The sequence below is a fragment of the Oncorhynchus mykiss genome, chromosome 8, assembly GCF_013265735.2.
Source record: "Oncorhynchus mykiss isolate Arlee chromosome 8, USDA_OmykA_1.1, whole genome shotgun sequence".
NCBI lineage: Eukaryota > Metazoa > Chordata > Actinopteri > Salmoniformes > Salmonidae > Oncorhynchus > Oncorhynchus mykiss.
The window spans coordinates 33,993,468-34,013,015 of NC_048572.1; the positions used below are offsets into that span (position 1 = coordinate 33,993,468).

The 19,548-nt window shown below is 41.9% G+C and overlaps 1 protein-coding gene across 2 annotated transcripts in view; it reads right to left on the reverse strand.

Moving 5' to 3' along the window:
• Positions 1 to 15,910, reverse strand: part of LOC110529840 (synaptosomal-associated protein 25-A) — a 33,890-nt gene extending 17,980 nt beyond the window's left edge. Inside the window, exon 1 of one of the 2 annotated variants that reach the window (XM_036985371.1) lies at positions 15,442 to 15,910. The gene's annotated coding sequence lies outside the window, so the exon portion shown is untranslated. The remainder of the gene's footprint in view (positions 1 to 15,441) is intronic. The other variant, XM_036985370.1, reaches the window with a different exon arrangement.
• Between the last annotated feature and the right edge of the window lie 3,638 nt (positions 15,911 to 19,548).

Sequence of the window (19,548 nt, forward strand, 5' to 3'; positions counted from 1 at the left end):
CACCAGGCAGTCCAAAATTTCATCTGACCAAAACGGGCTAAAATTTCTTTTTTTAAACAATAAATGGGCATTACTATAATTTGTACTATTTAACAGTATTATTCCAAACTCATAGGGTGGAAATATATATATAAAACTCAGGTTTTTGACATCACTGTCACACACAAGTTTTACATTTCATGAATTGTAGAAAAGTTATCCTGCAACAGGGTGATCAAATTAAGATCCACGTCTGTACCCTTCACAGGTTCCGTTGATTTCTATAATATATAATCTCCTCAAGGGTAACCTAACAACATTAAAATATTCAATGTTAAAGTTATGTGTATTACTGTGCAATATTGTGTGCCAGAGAGTGTATCATTGTTTGTGACTAAGGAGTGAGAAGGACATCTACAGATGTAGGATCTTAATTTGAGACAGTTTGCTACAGCAGGAAAATCATTCTACAGCAACAGGAAATGTGAATTATTATGTGGATTATAATTAAGTGACATTTTGTAGGAGATGATACATTTTCCATTAAGGAAAATCAAGTCTTTCATTTTGAAGTGGAAATGACAATCTTTAGAAGCCTTTTTAGTGTTAAACAAATTGTTAAACAGATTCTTCAAAGTATCCACCCTTTGCCTTGATGACAGCTTTGCACACTCTTGGCATTCTCTCAACCAGCTTCATGAGGTAGTCACCTGGAATGCATTTCAATTAACAGTTGTGCCTTGTTGAAAGTTAATTTGTGGAATTTCTTTCCTTAATGCGTTTGAGCCAATCAGTTCTGTTGTGACAAGGTAGGGTTGACATACAAGATATCCCTATTTGGTAAAAGACCAAGTCCATCTTATTTCAAGAACAGTTCAAATAAGCAAAGAGAATTAACAGCCCATCATTACTTTAAGACATGAAGGTAATTCAAAATTTCAAGAAATTGTAAAGTTTTTTCAAGTGCAGTCGAAAAAAACATCAAGCGCAATGATGAAACTGGCTCTCATGAGGACTGCCACAGGAAAGGAAGACCCAGAGTTACCTCTGCAGTGGATACGTTCATTAGAGTTAACTGCACCTCAGATTGCAGCCCGTTCAGAGGAGTGCGTGACTCAGGCCTTCATGGTCAAATTGCTGCAAAGAGACCACTACTAAAGGACACCAATAATAATAAGAGACTTGCTTGGACCAAGAAAAATGAGCAATGGACATTAGACTGGTGGAAATCTGTCCTTTGGTCTGACGAGTCCAAATTTCCAACTGCCGTGTCTTTGTGAGACGCAGAGTAGGTGAACGGATGATCTCCGCATGTGTGGTTCCCACCGTGAAGCATGGAGGAGGAGGTATGATGGTGTGGGGGTGCTTTGCTAGTGACACTGTCAGTGATTTATTTAGAATTCAAAGCACACTTAACCAGCATAGCCACCATTGCATTCTGCAGCGATACGCCATCCCATCTGGCTTGCTCTTAGTGGGACTATAATTTATTTTTCAATAGGACAATGACCCAACACACCTCCAGGCTGTGTAAAGGCTATTTGGCCATGAAGGAGAGTGATGGAGTGCTGCATCAAATGACCCGGCCTCCACAATCACCCAACTTCAACCCAATTGAGATGGTTTGGGATGAGTTGGACTGCAGAGTGAAGAAAAAGCAGCCGACAACTGCTCAGCATATGTGGGAACTCTTTCAAGACTGTTGGAAAAGCAATCCTCGTGAAGCTGGTTGAGAGACTGCCAAGAGTGTGCAAAGCTGTCAAGACAAAGGTTGGCTACTTTGAAGAATATCAAATATCAAATATATTTTGATTGTTTAACACTCTTTTGGTTACTATATGATTCCGTGTGTTATTTCTTAGTTTTGATGTAGAAAATAGTAAAAATAAAGAAAAACCCTTGAATGAATAGGTGTGTCCAAACTTTTGACAGGTACTGTATATAAAACTTTGCTGGGGGCGGGGGCCACAAAAAATCTCAACTCATCATGGTCTGCGTACCCACATGTGCATTCCCCCCCACCACATTGCGAACAAAACATGTTAGCAGCGCCCCTCTTGAATGCAGGCCGCCGGTTGCCCATCCCTGGTCTTGCGGATGCACAATAGTAGTTTCATCTTGCTGTGATGTTCTCACATTGATTTTTTTAGCTCTCAACAGGAAAAAATACAAAATAATTTCATAGAATTTAAACAAGACTAATTTCTCTTGGTCACAGATGGATGAAATCACTTTGTGTTTTAAGTTGAAGTTGTAATGAGTCTGCACACATTTGAATGGTGTCGCTGTGCTGCTCAGTGGACGTTGAGAATAAAAGTCTCTGTTGTCAATTATATGAAATAATGCCAATATTGTACTGTAAGTATGATCATATTTATTTTACAGTTATAAGAATGGTGAAATCTTATAGTAGGTCATTTATAATTGGATTGCTACTATATTCAGAAAGCATTTCAGTCCTTTCAAGCCCTATTGCCTCACTGTTGTTTCAATAATATTTGCGCTATGTACTTGAGTTTGTGTCCTCAAAAGTGAGAAGACCTAAGCAATTTATTTTAAAAAATGACCGGAAAGGTGAGTTCTAGACCTTTCTAAGACTATGCAATATTACCAGTTATTGTTTATGGCAATCTCATGGAAAGGAATTACGTTTGGGCATGTCTATTTAGGCGAAAATCTAAACTTTGTCCTATCATAAATAGATGGAAGTATAATCTAAGCAGGAATCAACTGGGACATTTTAGATAACACAAGTTAAGCATGTTTCTACAAAATCTAAATCTGTACTACAAAATCAACACTCAATGTGTGAGGGGGAATGGTCCACATACATCTCCGCTGACAGATAAACAGGTTGGTTTATGTTACTCTCAGATCCAACGGGTCTCTGTGAATTACTCACTTCTGCTGCACTCTGACAGCTGCCAGCATCTGCCTCATCCTCTACCTCCCTCCCCTTTCCAAATTCATCCACTATCTTCTCTTCAAACCCAAACTATACCGCCTCATTACCTCCCTCCCCTCTCCAAACCTCCTCCACCTCCCTCCCCAAACCCATCTACTACCTCACACTTCCCCTCCAAATCCAAAATAAATCAAATTGTATTAGTCACATGCACCGAATACAACAGTGGAATGCTTACCTACAAGCCCCTAACCACCAATGCAGTTTAAAAAATATGAATAAGAATAAGAAATAAAAGGAACAAGTAATTAAAGAGCAGCAGTAAAATAACAATAGCGAGACCATATACTGGGGGTACCGGTACAGAGTCAATGTGTGAGGGCACCGGTTAGTCGAGGTAATTGAGGTAATATGTACATGTAGGTAGAGTTATTAAAGTGCCTGTGCATAGATAATAACAGAGAGAAGCAGAACCGTAAAAGAGAGGGTGGGGGGGCAATGCAAATAATCTGGGTAGTGTAAAGGTAGCTGGTGTAGAGAGTCAGGCGCAGGACAGCAGATATGAGTAATCAACATACTTTACTCAAAAAATACAATAATACAAGGCAACATAGCGAGCCAAATCTTTTCAATCTCCTGAAGAGGAATAGGTTTTGTTGTGTCCTCTTCTATACTGTCTTGGTGTGCTTGGACAATGTTAATTTGTTGATGATGTGGACACCAAGGAACTTGAAATCGCTCAACCTGCTACACTACAGCCCCGTCGATGAGGATGGGGGGCGTGCTCGGTCCTCCTTTTCCTGTAGTCCACAATAATGTCCTTTGTCTTGATCACGTTGAGGGAGTGGTTCTTGTCCTGGCACCACACGGCCAGGCGACTGACCTCCTCCCTATAGGCTGTCTCGGCGTTGTCGGTGATCACTGTTGTGTCATCGGCAAAATACTGTTGATTGTTTCATTTGGGATTGGTAGGCAAGTCCAACTACCTGCAGAGGAAATGTAACAACAACAACAACACCTTGACAATGTCTGTTGAGATGCTTTCGACTTTAATCGTTTCATTCATTACTAACACATGTTCAATTCTCCACCACTTCTGCATGCAAGCCACTGCTAGGTCTATCTTACTATTTGTCCTGATACCAGCTAACACACTCTCTCCCACAAACACACATGCACACATGCAGACACACACACAATCTTGAGTGAGCTTTGCTGACTATCATAATTTAATCATTTTCTTTATGGCGGCAGAAAATGTTGTTAAACATTTTATATGACAGCTATTACATTTCCCAAGGTAAATAACACATTGTACGCCTCTAGTTGAGTAGAGACTTTTGAGGAATTATTACGATTTTCAAAAGCAGTTCATCAGTTAATGCCTGCATTAACTTGAACGTTTCCACATTTCTAAACTTAATTGCCAAAGATACTGCTAATGGCGCCAGAGGGGATGGCTGCCGTTTTATGGGCTCTTAACCAACCGTGCTTTTTTGTTTTTTTTGCATTGTTTGTAACTTATTTTGTACACAGTGTTGCTGCTACCGTCTCTTATGACCGAAAAGAGCTTCTGGACATCAGAACAAAGATTACTCACCTTGAACAGGACAAATAATTTTTCTTTAATGAGCCGGACGAGAGGGATTACTCCAGACACCCGACAAGGCCCTCATCCCTGTCATTTGCAGGAGAAAAAGACGGAGATATCGCGGAAGGAGATCAGGGTGCCTTGTAAGGATCCGGCGACGAGTGGCTAATCTGCCTTTGCCATCGGTACTATTGGCCAACGTACAATCGGATAATAAAGTGGACAAACTACAAGCACGTATATCTTACCAACGGGACATTAAAAACTATAATATCTTATCTTTCACTGAGTCATGTTTGAATGACGACATGAATAACATACAGCTGGTGGGTTGGACACTGTATCGGCAGGCTAGAACAGCAGCCTCTGGTAAGACAAGGGCAATGTATATTTGTAAACAACAGCTGGTGCATGATATCTAAGGACGTCTCAAGGTTTTGCTCACCTGAGGTAGAGTATCTCATGATAAGCTGTAGACCACACTATCTATATTCTTCGTAGCCGTCTATTTACCACCACAAACCGATGCTGGCACTAAGGCCACACTCAATGAGCTGTATACGGCCAGAAGTAAACAGGAAAATGCTCATCCAGAGGTGGCACTATGGCCGGGGACTTTAATGCAGGGAAACTCACATCCATTTTACCTAATTTCTACCAGCATGTTAAATGTGCAACCAGAGGCGAAAAAAACTCTAGACCACCTTTACTCCACACAGAGACGCGTGCAAAGCTCTACCTCGCGCTACCTCTACCTGGCAAATCTGACCATAATTATATCCTCCTGATTCCTGCTTACAAGCAAAAACTGAAGCAGGAAGAACCAGTGACCTGAGCAGATGAAGCAGATGCTAAGCTACAGGACTGTTTTGCTAGATCAGACCGGAATACTGTATGTTCCGGGATTCTTCCGATGGCATTGAGGAGTTCACCAAATCAGTCACTGGCATAATCAATATGTAACGGCTTTCATCAGAAGAAGAGCAATCGTCAGACCAAAATGCAGTGGGATACATGTTCATCTTTAATATAAGGAATTTAATACAAAAATAACAAAAGGAAAACCCGAAACAGTTCTGCAAGGTGTAACAAACACTAAACAGAAATACAACTACCCATAACTAAAAGTGGAAAAACAGGCTACCTAAGTATGATTCCCAATCAGAGACAGCGATAGACAGCTGTCCCTGATTGAGAACCATACCCGGCCAAAACATAGAAATAAACAAAGCTAGACATACAAACATAGAATGCCCACCCAAATCACACCCTGACCAAACAAAAATAGAAACATACAAAGCAATCTACGGTCAGGGCATGACACATGACACTGTCGTCCCCACAGTGACTGTACGTACATACCCCAACCAGAAGCCATGGATTACAGGCAACATCCGTACTGAGCTAAAGGGTAGAGCTGCAGCTTTCAAGGAGTGGGACTCTAACACGGAAGCTTATAAGAAATCCCACTACGCCCTCCGATGAACCATCTAACAGGCAAAGCATCAATACAGGCCTAAGATCGATTCATACTACACTGGCTCCAACACTCGTTGGATGTGTCAGGGCTTGCAAACTATTACAGACTACAAAGGGCAGCATAGATATTCTACTTGTCCAGATGGGATAGGGCAGTGTGCAGTGTGATGGCGATTGCATCGTCTGTGGACCTGTTCGGGCGGTATGCAAACTGAAGTGGGTCTAGGGTGGCTAGTAAGGTGGACGTGATATTATCCTTGACTAGTCTCTCAAAGCGCTTCAGGATGACAGAAGTGAGTGCCTTTAGTTCGTTTAGGTCGTTTAGTTCAGTTATCTTCACCTTCTTGGTCACAGGAACAATGGTGGCCATCTTGAAGCATGTGGGGACAGCAGACTGGGATAGGGAGCGATTGAATATGTCCGTAAACATATTCAATGGTCTTAGCATGCTCTGAGGACGCGGCTTGGGATGCAGTCTGGGACAGCAGCCCTGTGAGGGTTAACATGTTTAAATGTTTTACTCATGTCGGCCACAGAGAAGGGGGGGCAGTCCTTGTCAGCAGGTCTTGACGGTTGGCACTGTCTTATCCTCAAAGCGGGCTGGAAGCGTGACGGCGGTATCCATGACGTGGCTGGTTTTCTTTTGTAGCCCGTGATTTCCTGAAGATCCTGCCACATACGTCTCGTGTCTGAGCCGTTGAATTGCGACTCCACTTTGTCCCTGTACTGGCATTTCACTTGTTTGATTGCCTTGCGGAGGGAATAACTACACTGTTTATATTCAGCCATATTCCCAGACCTCTTTCCATGGTTAAATGCGGTGGTTTGCGCTTTCAGTTTTGCGCGAATGCCGCCATCCATCCACGGTTTCTGGTTAGGGTAGGTTTTAATAGTCACATTGGGTACAACATCTCCAATGCACTTCCTTATATACTCACTCACTGAGTCAGCGTATAGATCAATGTTGTTCTCTGAGGCTGACTGGAACGTATCCCAGTCCATGTGATCAAAACAATCTTGAAGCGTGGATTCCGATTGGTCAGACCAGCTTTGAATGGTTCTAGTCACTGGTACATCCAGTTTGAGTTTCTGCCTATAAGACAGAATGAGCAAGATGGCTTCGTGGTCGGATTTGCCGAAGGGAGGGCGGGGGAGAGCTTTGTATGCATCGCGGAAGTTAGAGTAGCAGTGATCGAGTGTATTACCTCCGCGCGCAGTGCAATCAATATGCTGATAGAATTTAGGTAGCCTTGTTCTCAAATGTGCTTTGTTAAAATCCCCAGCTACAATAAACCTCTCCCTCAACATGATCAAGACAAATGAGATGATTGTGGACTACAGGAAAAGGAGGACCGAGCACGACCCCATTCTCATCGACGGGACTGTAGTGGAGCAGGTTGAGAGTTTCAAGTTCCTTGGTGTCCACATCCCCAACAAACTAACATGGCACACCAAGACAGTCGTGAAGAGGACACAACAAAACCTATTCCCCCTCAGGAGACTGAAAATATTTGGCATGGGTCCTCAGATCCTCAAAAGGTTCTACAGCTGCAACTGCTCGGCTTTCTGACCACAAGGTACTACAAAGGTTAGTGAGTACGGCCGAGGACCATCACTGGGGCCAAGCTTCCTGCTATCCAGGACCTCTATACCAGGTGGTGTCAGAGGAAGGCCCTAAAAATTGTCAAATGCTCTAGCCTCCCTGATCATAGACTGTTCTCTTTGCTACCACACGGCAAGTGCCAAGTCTAGGTCCAAGAGGCTTCTAAACTGCTTCTTCCCCCAAGCCATAAGACTCCTGAACATCTAATTAAATGGCTACCCAGACTATTTGCATTGCCCCCCCCCCCCCCCCCCTCTCTTTTACGCTGCTGCAACTCTCTGTTTATTATCTATGCATAGTCACTTTATTAACTCTACCTGCATGTACATATTACCTCAATTACCTCAACGAACCTGTGCCCCCGCACATTGACTCTGTACCGGTACCCTGTACCGGTATTGTTATTTTACTGCTGCTCTTTAATTATTTGTTACTTTATTTCTTATTTTTCTAAAAACTGCATTGTTGGTTAAGGGCTTGTAAGTAACCCTTTCACTGTAAGTTTGTATTCGACGCATGTGACAAATAAGATTTTATTTAGATTTGATATAAAAGGCACCCTTCAAAGAATATACAGCTGAGCTACAATCAGCGGGCTATAATCACTACAGGTCCTGTAATGAAAAATATGGAGATGCCTTCATTCACATTACCCACACGTTCCCTTTTGAGGTTGTAATTTTTCATGCCTTGTCCAATCACAGAGTGCTTATAGAATGCTCTTCACACCATCACCTCTACCCCCGTCGGCTGTCTTTTGCTCATGTGCCTGCAAATGATCTGGCCTGGAAAACCTAAAACGACTGTACCTGTATTCATCAAATAAAACCCCTGCATGCTGCTACCCAGTCACAAACACATCAAAATGGACGAAGGGATGAGAATACTATGGAGGTGCTTAACATTCCTCAGGGATGCATTCCGTGCCATTCCCTGATCCATGTCATTCATTCAGTAGGCAGCAGCTATGTGGCAGACACAAGCACTCAGACCAGACAAATGTTCAGTTTAAACTGGCATTCCCTAACCTGCAGACAAACTGGCTCATGGTCTGTTCTGATAATAGACCAAATCATTGTTCTGCTTCAACAGTTAAAGAGAGAATAGCTCTTTGTCTCTGTGCGTGTGTGTGTGTGTGTGTGTGTGTGTGCGTGCGTACGCGTGTGTACGCGTGTGGATGTTTGCATGCTCACAATAACCGTTTGTCTGCAACGGCTGCCATTTTGTCTTATTCCTCCAGTTAGTCTGTCTTTGCTCAATCTTTTACCACACACAGTATCCACCATAACAACACCATTTACACATCAATATGCCCTCCATAGTGTCATTCCTCACAACAATCTGGTTTAATTTCAGCTAAAAATAGAACGTCATCATGTTTTGGTCACTGAGAAAAAAGTACATGGTTAGCTAGTTGGCTACAGCAGGTTCTACCATTTCACAATAGCCTCTAATCACTAGTTATTATTTCTAAACAAAATACCTTTTTGGGTGGATTCTTGTTGTTTGGCTTACTGTTTGAACAGTGGGTGAGATTATATTTGGGTATCAATGCAAAATATTCTACTTTGATGAATAGCCTATAGATCAGATCAAGGAACCAAGTGACAACACTGCCTCTACGGCTGCGGAAGGAATGATATTGGATGTCTACATTTTCACATAGTCAAAAAGTATGTCAGAGTATGTCAGAGCATGTTACAAGGGGCCGCCCCATTTGTGATGAACAACGACATCGCAAAACTCAGAATCTTGCGTCTGCGTAGAGCTTGTAAGTTGGCTTTACAGTAGCTTCTAACGGACATCACCCCTAATTGTCCCTCACACCTGTTACAAGTGTATTAGGGTCTGCTGCTTAGGAACAGGAGAAAGATTCAGGATCAGCAGTGCATACAGGCCCCTTCACTGGTGATCTCATCTGGGTTCAAATAGTATTTGTTTTCTTTCACTTTAGACGTGCTTGATTGAACCTGCGGTGCCTGAAGCAATACAACCAATGGAATAGTCCCAAAATGACAGGCTCCCATCAGACAGGCTCAATTAAATGCTTTAAGCATTTGAAAGAAAACAATGACCATTTGAACCCAGGTCTGGCATCAGCGCATCCCTACCCCATCAATAAAGAGCATAGGGGAGCTGAGCAGAAGCCCTAGCTCCCCTCTGACAGTGGCAGACAGTCACCTCTGCGGTCTCCTTGCGTAGGGAGGCAACGGCTGGGCTGGCTCTCTCCCTTCCTCCTGGGGGAGCCCCAGGACACATTTATTAACACCGAGGCCATTAAAGCAGACACGCTGGACCCAGAGGGCCTGGGAAATATGACAAGTGACAAGCCAAACACGACAAGGAGCGGCAGCCGCAGGGGGTGGCAGTGGGCAGGAGGAGAGAGGGGAAGGGGCTGTGGGGACAGAGGGAGAGAAGAGACGGGGGGGTAGATTGACAAAGGTAGAGCAAACATATCACCACAGAACCTAATCACGCTCCATTGGCTCCTGATTAAGATACTGCAATCGTGCCGAATGCAGCCCAGAGTCAACAGAATACTAATGTCTATCCAGTCTATTGTCAGGCACCTGAGCTCACTGTAGGATATGTAACGGTGAACGGATCAAGCACGTTCATGTTGACTAGAGTAGATGATTAGGTTAACGTGGTTCATTTGAGAAGGGATTAGATGGTAATTAGATGGCCAGTGCTTCAATCCAGACCAGGGAGATTTCAGCCAGTCCTACAGTATGCCTCGTAACTCAACACAGAGGAATCCTTCCATCATACAACTGACTTGGAAGATGTTATCGGCGTGGTAACAGCTCGCAGCGCGACACTTATTACTGTTGCAGTCTCCGGCCTACCTTCTTACTGGCAGGCCTGTTCAAACAACGTGTCTTGTCATCACTGACCACTGGATGGTTGCAAAACAGAGATAGTCCTTGAAGTCTATAATAGCAAGCATTCTTTACAACAACGCTTTTATTAGAGAGGTGCTACATAGCAAATATTATTTACGACAAAGCTTTTATGATGGAGGTGCTCTATGATTTGGAGAAGGTCCAACATCGAGCAGATAGATAGTACTTCCAAAAAAACTAATCTACAGTAGCAAAGATGGAGAGAAGTCTGTCCATAATAAAGGGCTGCTCTGCCTTCTTAACAACACTATCAACAAGGCAGGTCCTACAGGCCCTAGTTTTGTCACACCTAGTCTACTGTTTAGTAGTGTGGCGAGGTGCCACAAAGAAGGACTTGGGAAAATTGCAGTTGGCTCAGAACAGGGCAGCACGGCTGGCCCTTAAAAGTACACGGAGAGCTAACATTAATGACATGCATGTCAATCTCTCATGGCTCAAAGTGGAAGAAAGATTGACTTCATTATCACTTGTTTTTGTAAGAGGTGTTGACAAGCTGAATGCACTGAGCTTGTGCATACCCCACAAGACATGCCACAAGAGGTCTCTTCTCAGTTCCCAAGTCCAGAACTGACTATGGGTGGCACACTGTACTGCATAGAGCCATGAATACACAGAACTCTCTATTCCACATCAGGTAACTGATGCAAGCAGTAGAATCAGATTTAAAAAGCAGGTAAAATACACCGTATGGAACAACAGGGACTGTAAAGAGACACACACAAAGGTACAGACACATGTATACGCACACATTGTGATATTGTTGTATGGTGGTATTGAAAATGTTGTGTGGTGGATTTGTGGTGATTATGTGTCATGGAATTTTTATGTTTGTGCTTTTCTTGTAAATCATTTCTGTGTTCTAGTCATGTGCTGTTCTAATAACCAATTTCTGTGTTCAGACCAGTGACTGATTTAAAGAATCCTCACTTCTCGGTATCTGAAATTTGGCAGTACACCCAGACCTTGTTTTGAGAACAAACAAAAGATATCTCAGTTTCAAGGTCTCAGCTTAGAGAGGAGAAGCCTCGTGAGGTACTGGTCAGTCACATGCTATGAACCAGTATTGGTCGGTCGGTCACATGAATGAAACAAAACGGTAATGATTAATGAACGATGCTAAATCATGAAAATATAACTTGTCTGTGTATAGCCGAATATAAGACAACTGCAAGGACTGCCCAGTAAGAGCTCCTGAATGACATGTGTACTATGGTGCATTGAGCTGGTTGGAACCTCTCTAGCACACTGACAAATAAACAATGATTAATTTAAGATTGACTTAGAGTGTCCCTGTGTAAGAATTTCCACGCCAGGATGTTATATGATGTACGATTTTATCTTTAGCTCATTCAGTACAAACATAGTTGACTCTTTTTATATTTTGTTTTATATGTAATGTGGGTACTTTGGTGTGTTTGGACCCCAGGTAGAGTAGCTGCTGCCTTGGCTGCAGCTAATGGGGATCCCTAAAAAATACAAACACAAATCTGCGGCCCTTTGCCAGGGCCATGAACTTAGAATAACCTCCGGTCCACTGGTCTCTGCTGGTCAGAACAGCACCAATAGAGATCTCATTATGGAGATACCATCACACACAGTCCCTCTGACATCGTTCTGCCACGACGGAGACAGAAAAAGTGCTGCTGTACACCTGGAGGCCATGATGACTATTTTCTTTGTCAGAGAGATTAAACTGAAGCGTGATAACTTTATTCTTATATCCAATTAAAAAGCAGAGTAAAATTCACGGTTATTCAAGGCTTCTTTTTTTTTTTTCATGCTTTCGAGCTTCCTCCAGGCTCTCAAATGCATGTCATATTCTGCATGTTATGGTGCCATGGCTCTTTCTGTTTGGGGTTTTAGGCTGGGTTTCTGTACAGCATTTTAAGATATCAGCTGATGTACGAAGGGCTATATAAATACATTTGATTTGATTTTGATTTTGATTTGATTTGATCTTTCAATTGACAAGCACCATTGGCAATCAGTGTCAGTGGGGCATGTTTTGTGGGTATGTTTGGCAAAAAGCTTAAACGGACAATCTGCGGTTGCTACATCCATTTTTTGTACTGGATATTAATGATCTGTCCTCATTGATTCTTGAAGAATATAACTTATAAATGCCTCATGAGCTTGGTTCAACTGTCGTGTCCCACCAGAACCCAAAACACCAGCTTGTTTAAATTCCCCAATATGTACACAAAGTGAATATAGACAAATGGTTAAAACTATAATTCTGATTTGATGGCTCGTCAGTCATTGCATCTATAGCTCTGTCTATGAATTTGAGAGTGGTTACATTTCTCCAGCCCATCCCTCAGTTTTTTTTATCGAAACAGGGGCTGGGCCGGGTTGTGTTATTGTTTCAACTGCTGATTGTAGCTTTAATTAATTCATCCAAGGTTGTAATCATATAGATTGTGATATAAGTAGAATGTTCTGAAATCGATTTACTCCCAAGTCACTTCTTGGCCAAATGTCAATTTCAGTAGGCCTATAGTTGTTCAGGGGGAAATTAAATCCTGTCTGCAGTCAACTACTTATATCTGGAGGGTATATACTCAGAGAAAAAAAACAGGGATAGCTACAAGTCAAACACGCACACGACTCACAGTTCAACGGATCTTTAAAAAACATTGATCTCCGAGGCATTGGTTTGATTCAAGAAATGTCAGCTCAGTAGACCAGACACAGACATAGTGCAGCTTTATAGATTAGCAATAGGCTGTGCCGGGAAACAATCAACCACTGGTGATGATATATGAGTCTGTTTTTACTCGGGGAACAACCACTATAGCGCCGCCCACCAGAGCGATGGAAGCAGCACGATGCAATATGGTATAGTGTAGCAGCCGTGCCAACCAAGAGCATGTCCTTTTGTTTGTCAGTTTAAGGCCCTCTCAACAACCCTTTCGATGACGGATTTCTAGCATAACTATAGGCCTGCTACTAGCTTCTCAATTTTGATGCTCTCTGTCTCTCTATCGCTTTCTCTCTGATGTTATAACAAGAGACTGAACACGCTCGAGCAGAGCGACAGGGGAGATGCGACAGTGGTCCAGCACGGAAATCTAAAAGCATTATCAGACATTTATGAGACAGTATTACCAGGTCCGACGTGTGAAGACGATCACCCGACCTACATAATTAATTTGCCCAAAAAATGTCTGGTCAACAAGCAACAACTTTCCATTGAACCATGATGAAGAAAAGCCAGTGAGCAATAACTGCATTTTTGCCAATTCCACCACATGCTTCGTGCTGTCGACAATCTAAGGATCTCATGCTCATCTGTGGTTTGTTGTAGGGGAAGTGCATTGATAGACCAGCATAGATGTATGATATGGCGTGGATGAATGGGTGCTATTGAATGGGTGCTATAGGATGTCATAGTGCAGGTTTCACCACCGTCCTCCCATGCTCTTCTCGCCTCTAGCCTCCGCCCATCTAGACACATTATGCCTCACCACCACAATATGCAGCCTGGTCTCATAGGCTAGACGTAACATAGTAAATGTAAATCCAGGACACTCAAATTAGTATGATATGTTACATTTGGTATGGTTACGTAAGACAGATGGTTACTTAAGGCAAAAAACAAAAGTAAGGTTGTTGGTCGGGTGGATGGGTTGGCATATAATGCAAATTTTGTATAGCAACGTTTCAACTACTTACAACTTTTTAGCTACTTTGCAACTACTTAGCATGTTAGCTAACCCTTCCCCAAGCCCTAACCTTAACCATTTTATCTAACTCTGACCCTAGCCCTAGCATTAACCCCTTTAGCTAACCCTTCTCCAACCCTATCCTTAACCCTTTAACCCTAAACTAACCCCTAGCCTAAACCCCTAGCTTAGCTAACATTAGCCAGCTAGCTAATGTTAGCCACCTAGATAGGATTCGTAACATATCATACGTTTTGCAAATTTGTAAGTTATAGCACATTTGCGAAATTCATAACATATTGTACATCTTACTAATTAACAGTGGTGGAAAAAGTACCAAATTGTCATACTTGAGTAAAAGTAAAGATCCCTTAATAGAAAATGACTCAAGTAAAAGTGAAAGTCCCCCAGTAAAATACTACTTGAGTAAAAGTCTAAAAGTATTTGGTTTTAAATATACTTAAGTATCAAAAGTAAAAGTTAAAATCATTTCAAATTGCTTACATTAAACAGAACTTTTTGTTTTTGTTATTTACGGATAGCCAGGGGCACACATTCATGAAGTTTGACAGTCTTCACCTTCCATCAAGACACTATGCATGGCGCAATTCACTATAGCCTAATGACAATCCCTAAATCAATCAAGGACCCCGTCTTTCACCCCCTAGGATGTGTTTCTCCCCAACTCTGTTAACTTTCTAGTACGTGTTCGTCTGTTTATTTTCCTAGAGAGAGAGAGAGAGAGAGAGAGAGAGAGAGTTTACTGTTAATTTGATTGTTTATTTCACTGTTGTTTATTTTCTAGTTCACTTGCTTTGGCAAAGTTAAATATATTTCCCATGCCAATAAAGCCCTTAAATTGAAATTGAGAGAGAGAAAGAGAAAACAGCGAAGATGTCGTTGTCCAAGGTTCTGAAACACAGAAAACGCCCACACCTTACACATTAGCACACACAACATCCTTCATTTTCAACAATTGACTACGCGTGTAGATTTTACACGCACAGCACAGTGGTCATGTATTTCGAAAGGCGTGCCGCGTTTGCCTCTTTCTAATAACTATACACACAGCCTAGAACGGATAAATAGGCAATATTAAACACAAAGGCAACGAAAAAAAGTTTGTTAATCAAGTGCTGTTATCAAACCGGATTTAACAATAAAAACCCATCCTTCGTTGTACTCAGTCGAACACGGCTTCACAATTCAAAACCTAATGCTTCATTCTGTAGTAAAAGTGTTTTGTGGGGATGAAAACTAAAATAAAGCCTTTGCGATATAACAGAATAGAGAATTGTATACTTTTCTCCTACCTGTGCCCGTGGTCGGTGGCTTGCAGTCAGCAGGAGGAGCAGATGTCCACAAATTTCAACAACTAACAGATATCAGATATGACTGGATTGTCACAAAGGCAGTGCGCATGGTTGACACCTCCTCAGTTCTTCTTCAATGAAAAGCAGCATCTCTGCAATCGTAAAAGATGGAGGATGCTTTTGACGTCAGCAGCTTTGAATCGATATCTGTCAAAAAGATCCACACTTCTGCAGGGTTGGAAATGGGAAGCTGCACGTGGACCGGTAACGGCTCGATGGAAATCGCCATGTATTTTTAGGCAAAACAAAAGCATGTGAATGTGTTCACAGTGTCGAATCGTGGTGTCACATCTCAGCCGTAGAGTCTAGACATTTTCTTCATCAAAACCAGTATTGTTTAGTATTACGTTTGTGGCTTTATCGTGAGAAATAGATAACATAATAGATGTACACATGCTTGGCAGGAGGATGTTCTTGAGCATCCACTAAACATGAGATTTAGTCCTATTGAAGCAAACTGCAGTGACACAATAACAGCACCATCTTTCGAGTGCTCTGAAATAGAATAGACTAGTGAATACAACCAGATTTACGTTAATGGATAGTCGTTAGGGACCATTCGAAAATTACTGGAAAGTGGGGGAGTCCAATTCGAGAGTTCATTTTTTTTAAAGGCACCCCCCCACCCCAATGTTATAAAAATATATTCACATGACCTTCCCCTTGTACTTAAAAAAAATGACAATACCCTCCCCTTCATTGAATTAACTCAAAATAATTGATTATGACCACAATAACAGTGACAAAGTATAAATGCATTTAAAGCAATTCTAGTAATTTACATGACTAAAGACATTAGCAGAATGTATTTTTTTATACCAGTTTTTCTGAGCTAATAGTCAGCAGGCCAGAACATAATATAAATGCAGCCCAATTCATTCACCTTCACTATTTCAAACAATATTTTTGAACTCATCCGTTTAATAAAAAATCAATTCAATGACACATTTTTTAAAATTTAGATAAAATAACCAATGTCTCTGAGTGTTGTAGTCTTTGTCTATTTCTCTGTGCATTGACTGGTTAAAAACAGTTAGCCTACCTTAAAGAAAATGTAACTTTCGATAAGTCCCAAAAGAAAGGCAGATTTAGAAAATAGGAGTTTCAGGGAAAAATGGACAGATAGATTATCATTAATCTTACCACATTTCTCAAAATGTCTCTGATGCCAATGCCAGTGTGTCTTGTTTGAAACGAAACCGTTGCTGTTTGTAAAAAAAAAAAAATCTGAGACGTCATATGATTCTAAGCAACGCACGCTACTTTTACAAGTGACATTCCCCCACCCCAGACAGAGGCCCAACGCAGAAACACGTACGTTTTAACTGCTGGCTACTCTTCAATGGCTTAACCCATCAAGAGAAGGTCAAAAGTTCATCCCTAAAAGCTGCCTGGGTTTAAACATCTCTTTTACAGAAGTGAATAGCTCAATTGATAGCGACAAAGTTACACATTGTAGGCCTATTAGATTACTTCCCAAGCAAAGTAAAACATTTTACTATTCGGCTAAAGAACTTCGTAATTCAGCCTGTGAATGTCATAGAGACGAACCAAATATATCCCCATATGCATTAGAGTCACGTCGTATTGTGCATTTTGCAACTCGTATCTCTAGCATAAAGCATCGCAGAGGAAAGCGTCGTTATGGATGGCTTTAAATAATCAGAATCTGTTTAAGGTTCTTCAAAATCTTAAGCTAACAAGGTGTATGGTTTTTTCCATAAAAAAAACAAACAAACGAAAAGTAAGCTATGGCAAACCCTCACATAGACCTACCCCCAAATTCAAGCACTGGTTTTAACTCAACACACCAATACTTTCATGGATACAGAGGTATTTAAGGAGTGGTAATGCTTTAAAAATCTATGGAAAGCTTATAATTTCATCTGCTGGAGCCTATTATAAAAGGCACCTCTTATTTCTTAGACAGGAAGAAATAGGCTCCAGCAAAAATCCCTCTTGTTGTTAGTTAATGTGAGTTAAAATGAAGTCTGTTGAAATGAATTACTCGAATTAGCCTTATTTCAGCACCATGTGCTGTCCACCTTTCGATTGATTGTGCCCTGGGTGCAGCTTCACGTTTCAACACCACAAAGTAATGGAAGTTACTGTAATCTTGATTATTGTCAAGTCAATAAATGATGACCTCACAAACATCATGAGTAACAAAACATGTTGTTTTGTGGCCTTTGGAGTGGAAAGTATCAAAGGTATGAGTGTGACCAATATGAGCCCAGAGCTGACGGCAGCAACCCATGTGGGTACTGTGGGATTGGCTAGTGTATAAAGAAAGTGCCAATACCAAGGCGCATGCAAGCAGATGGGGAAAGTTGGCTAGGATGGAATACATTATATAGGAAAATTGCTAATTTAAACCAGGGAAAAAACTCACTAAACTCCCCTGTGCCCAATAAAAATCCACACAACCCTCCCCAAAGCAACAAAAAAAAGTTACCCCCCCCTTCCCTATTTTGGACCCCCGCCTACTCCCCCTCCGGTAATTTTCCAACTGCCCCAATACTTTCTCCAACAGCATTTCTTTTCAATCTATTTACATTTTAGTTATTTTTTCTCAGACTTTTTAGTCATTTTTTCTTGTCTTACAGTAAATGTACCCAAGACAAAGATAATCACAGTCATGTATGAGGGTGTTATGAATATGATCGTAGAATAATGGATGATAATTACAGCTTTTAATTTCAGATCAATTCTATTAAATTCATTTTAGGAAATGAATCATTCATATTTCCTATTGAGGAGTGTGGACTTCTCAGGCAGCGTGGGAATGTTCTCCTTTTCTCTCTACCTCTGTTTGGCAGTCTAACAAATGTATCTTCTATTGCTCTGAAGCAAACCTGTCTCCTAAATTAATGATAATGATAACTCCGCATGAAAATTCAATTTGGAGAGGAGAGCCAGAGGCCGAAAGCGAGAGAGAGAAGGAGATAAATGGGGAGAGAGAGAGAGAATGAAAGAGAGTGATATGGGAAGAGACAGAATGGGAGAGATATAGATAGATACTGTAGATGTGGGATAGAGAAAGAGAGAGACGAGAGAGAGATTGAGAAAGGAGTCTCTTGTTGGACATTTCATTCATAAAACCAACAGATAGTAACTGCATGTATTTAAATAGACATTCAATGCTCTGTATTTGTAATACAGTAGAGAGTAGTTATGTGTCACATGTTGCCCTCTTTAGTTTTTCATAGATTGGAGACCAGCCCTTTTTGTGTGTATTTATTATTTCATTTTGAGTTGGCAGTGATTGTTTATTTAACATATTTTGCATGCTTAATTCTAATTTGCATGACATTCTATGGTTTGCTGTGCCTCCCTTTGTCCTTTCTAATGGATTTATTGTAGACACATTCCCCTTGGCTGGTCTCCTTGGAGACTGGAGTTGGCCCAGGTTTGCCACATTTCAACTAACAAGCTAACTGACATCCGACTGTTACCGACTCTTACTTCTGATAACTCAAAGAATAATGCAATGGGCTGTTATGTAAAGGTGAAGTGAAGGGGAGACCTGCTGTTTGGAATGGTCCAACAGACAGCACATCACCCCAAATGAGAGGGAAGAGAACTATGGATGCATCCCAATGTTCCCAATGGCCTCCTTAGTGGCGCAGCGGTCTAAGGCACTGCAACGCAGAGCTTGAGGTGTCACTACAGACCCTGGTTCGATCGCAGGCCGAGACCGGGAGACCCATGAGGCGCTGTACAATTGGCCCAGCGTCATCTGGGATAGGGGAGGGTTTGGCCAACCGGGATGTCCTTGTCCCATCGTGCTCTAGTGACTCCTTGTGGCGGGCTGGGCACCTGCAAGCTGACTCGGTAGCCAGTTGTACAGTGGCTGCGGCTCGGTAGCCAGTTGACACATTGGTGCGGCTGGCTTCTGGGTTAAGCGAGCAGCGTGTCAAGAAGCAGTGTGGCTTGGCAGGGTCGCGACTAATGACGCATGGCTCTCGACCTTCGTCTCTCCTGAGTCCGTACGGGAGTTGCAGTGATGGGACAAGACTGTAACTACCAATTGGGGAGAGAAATGGG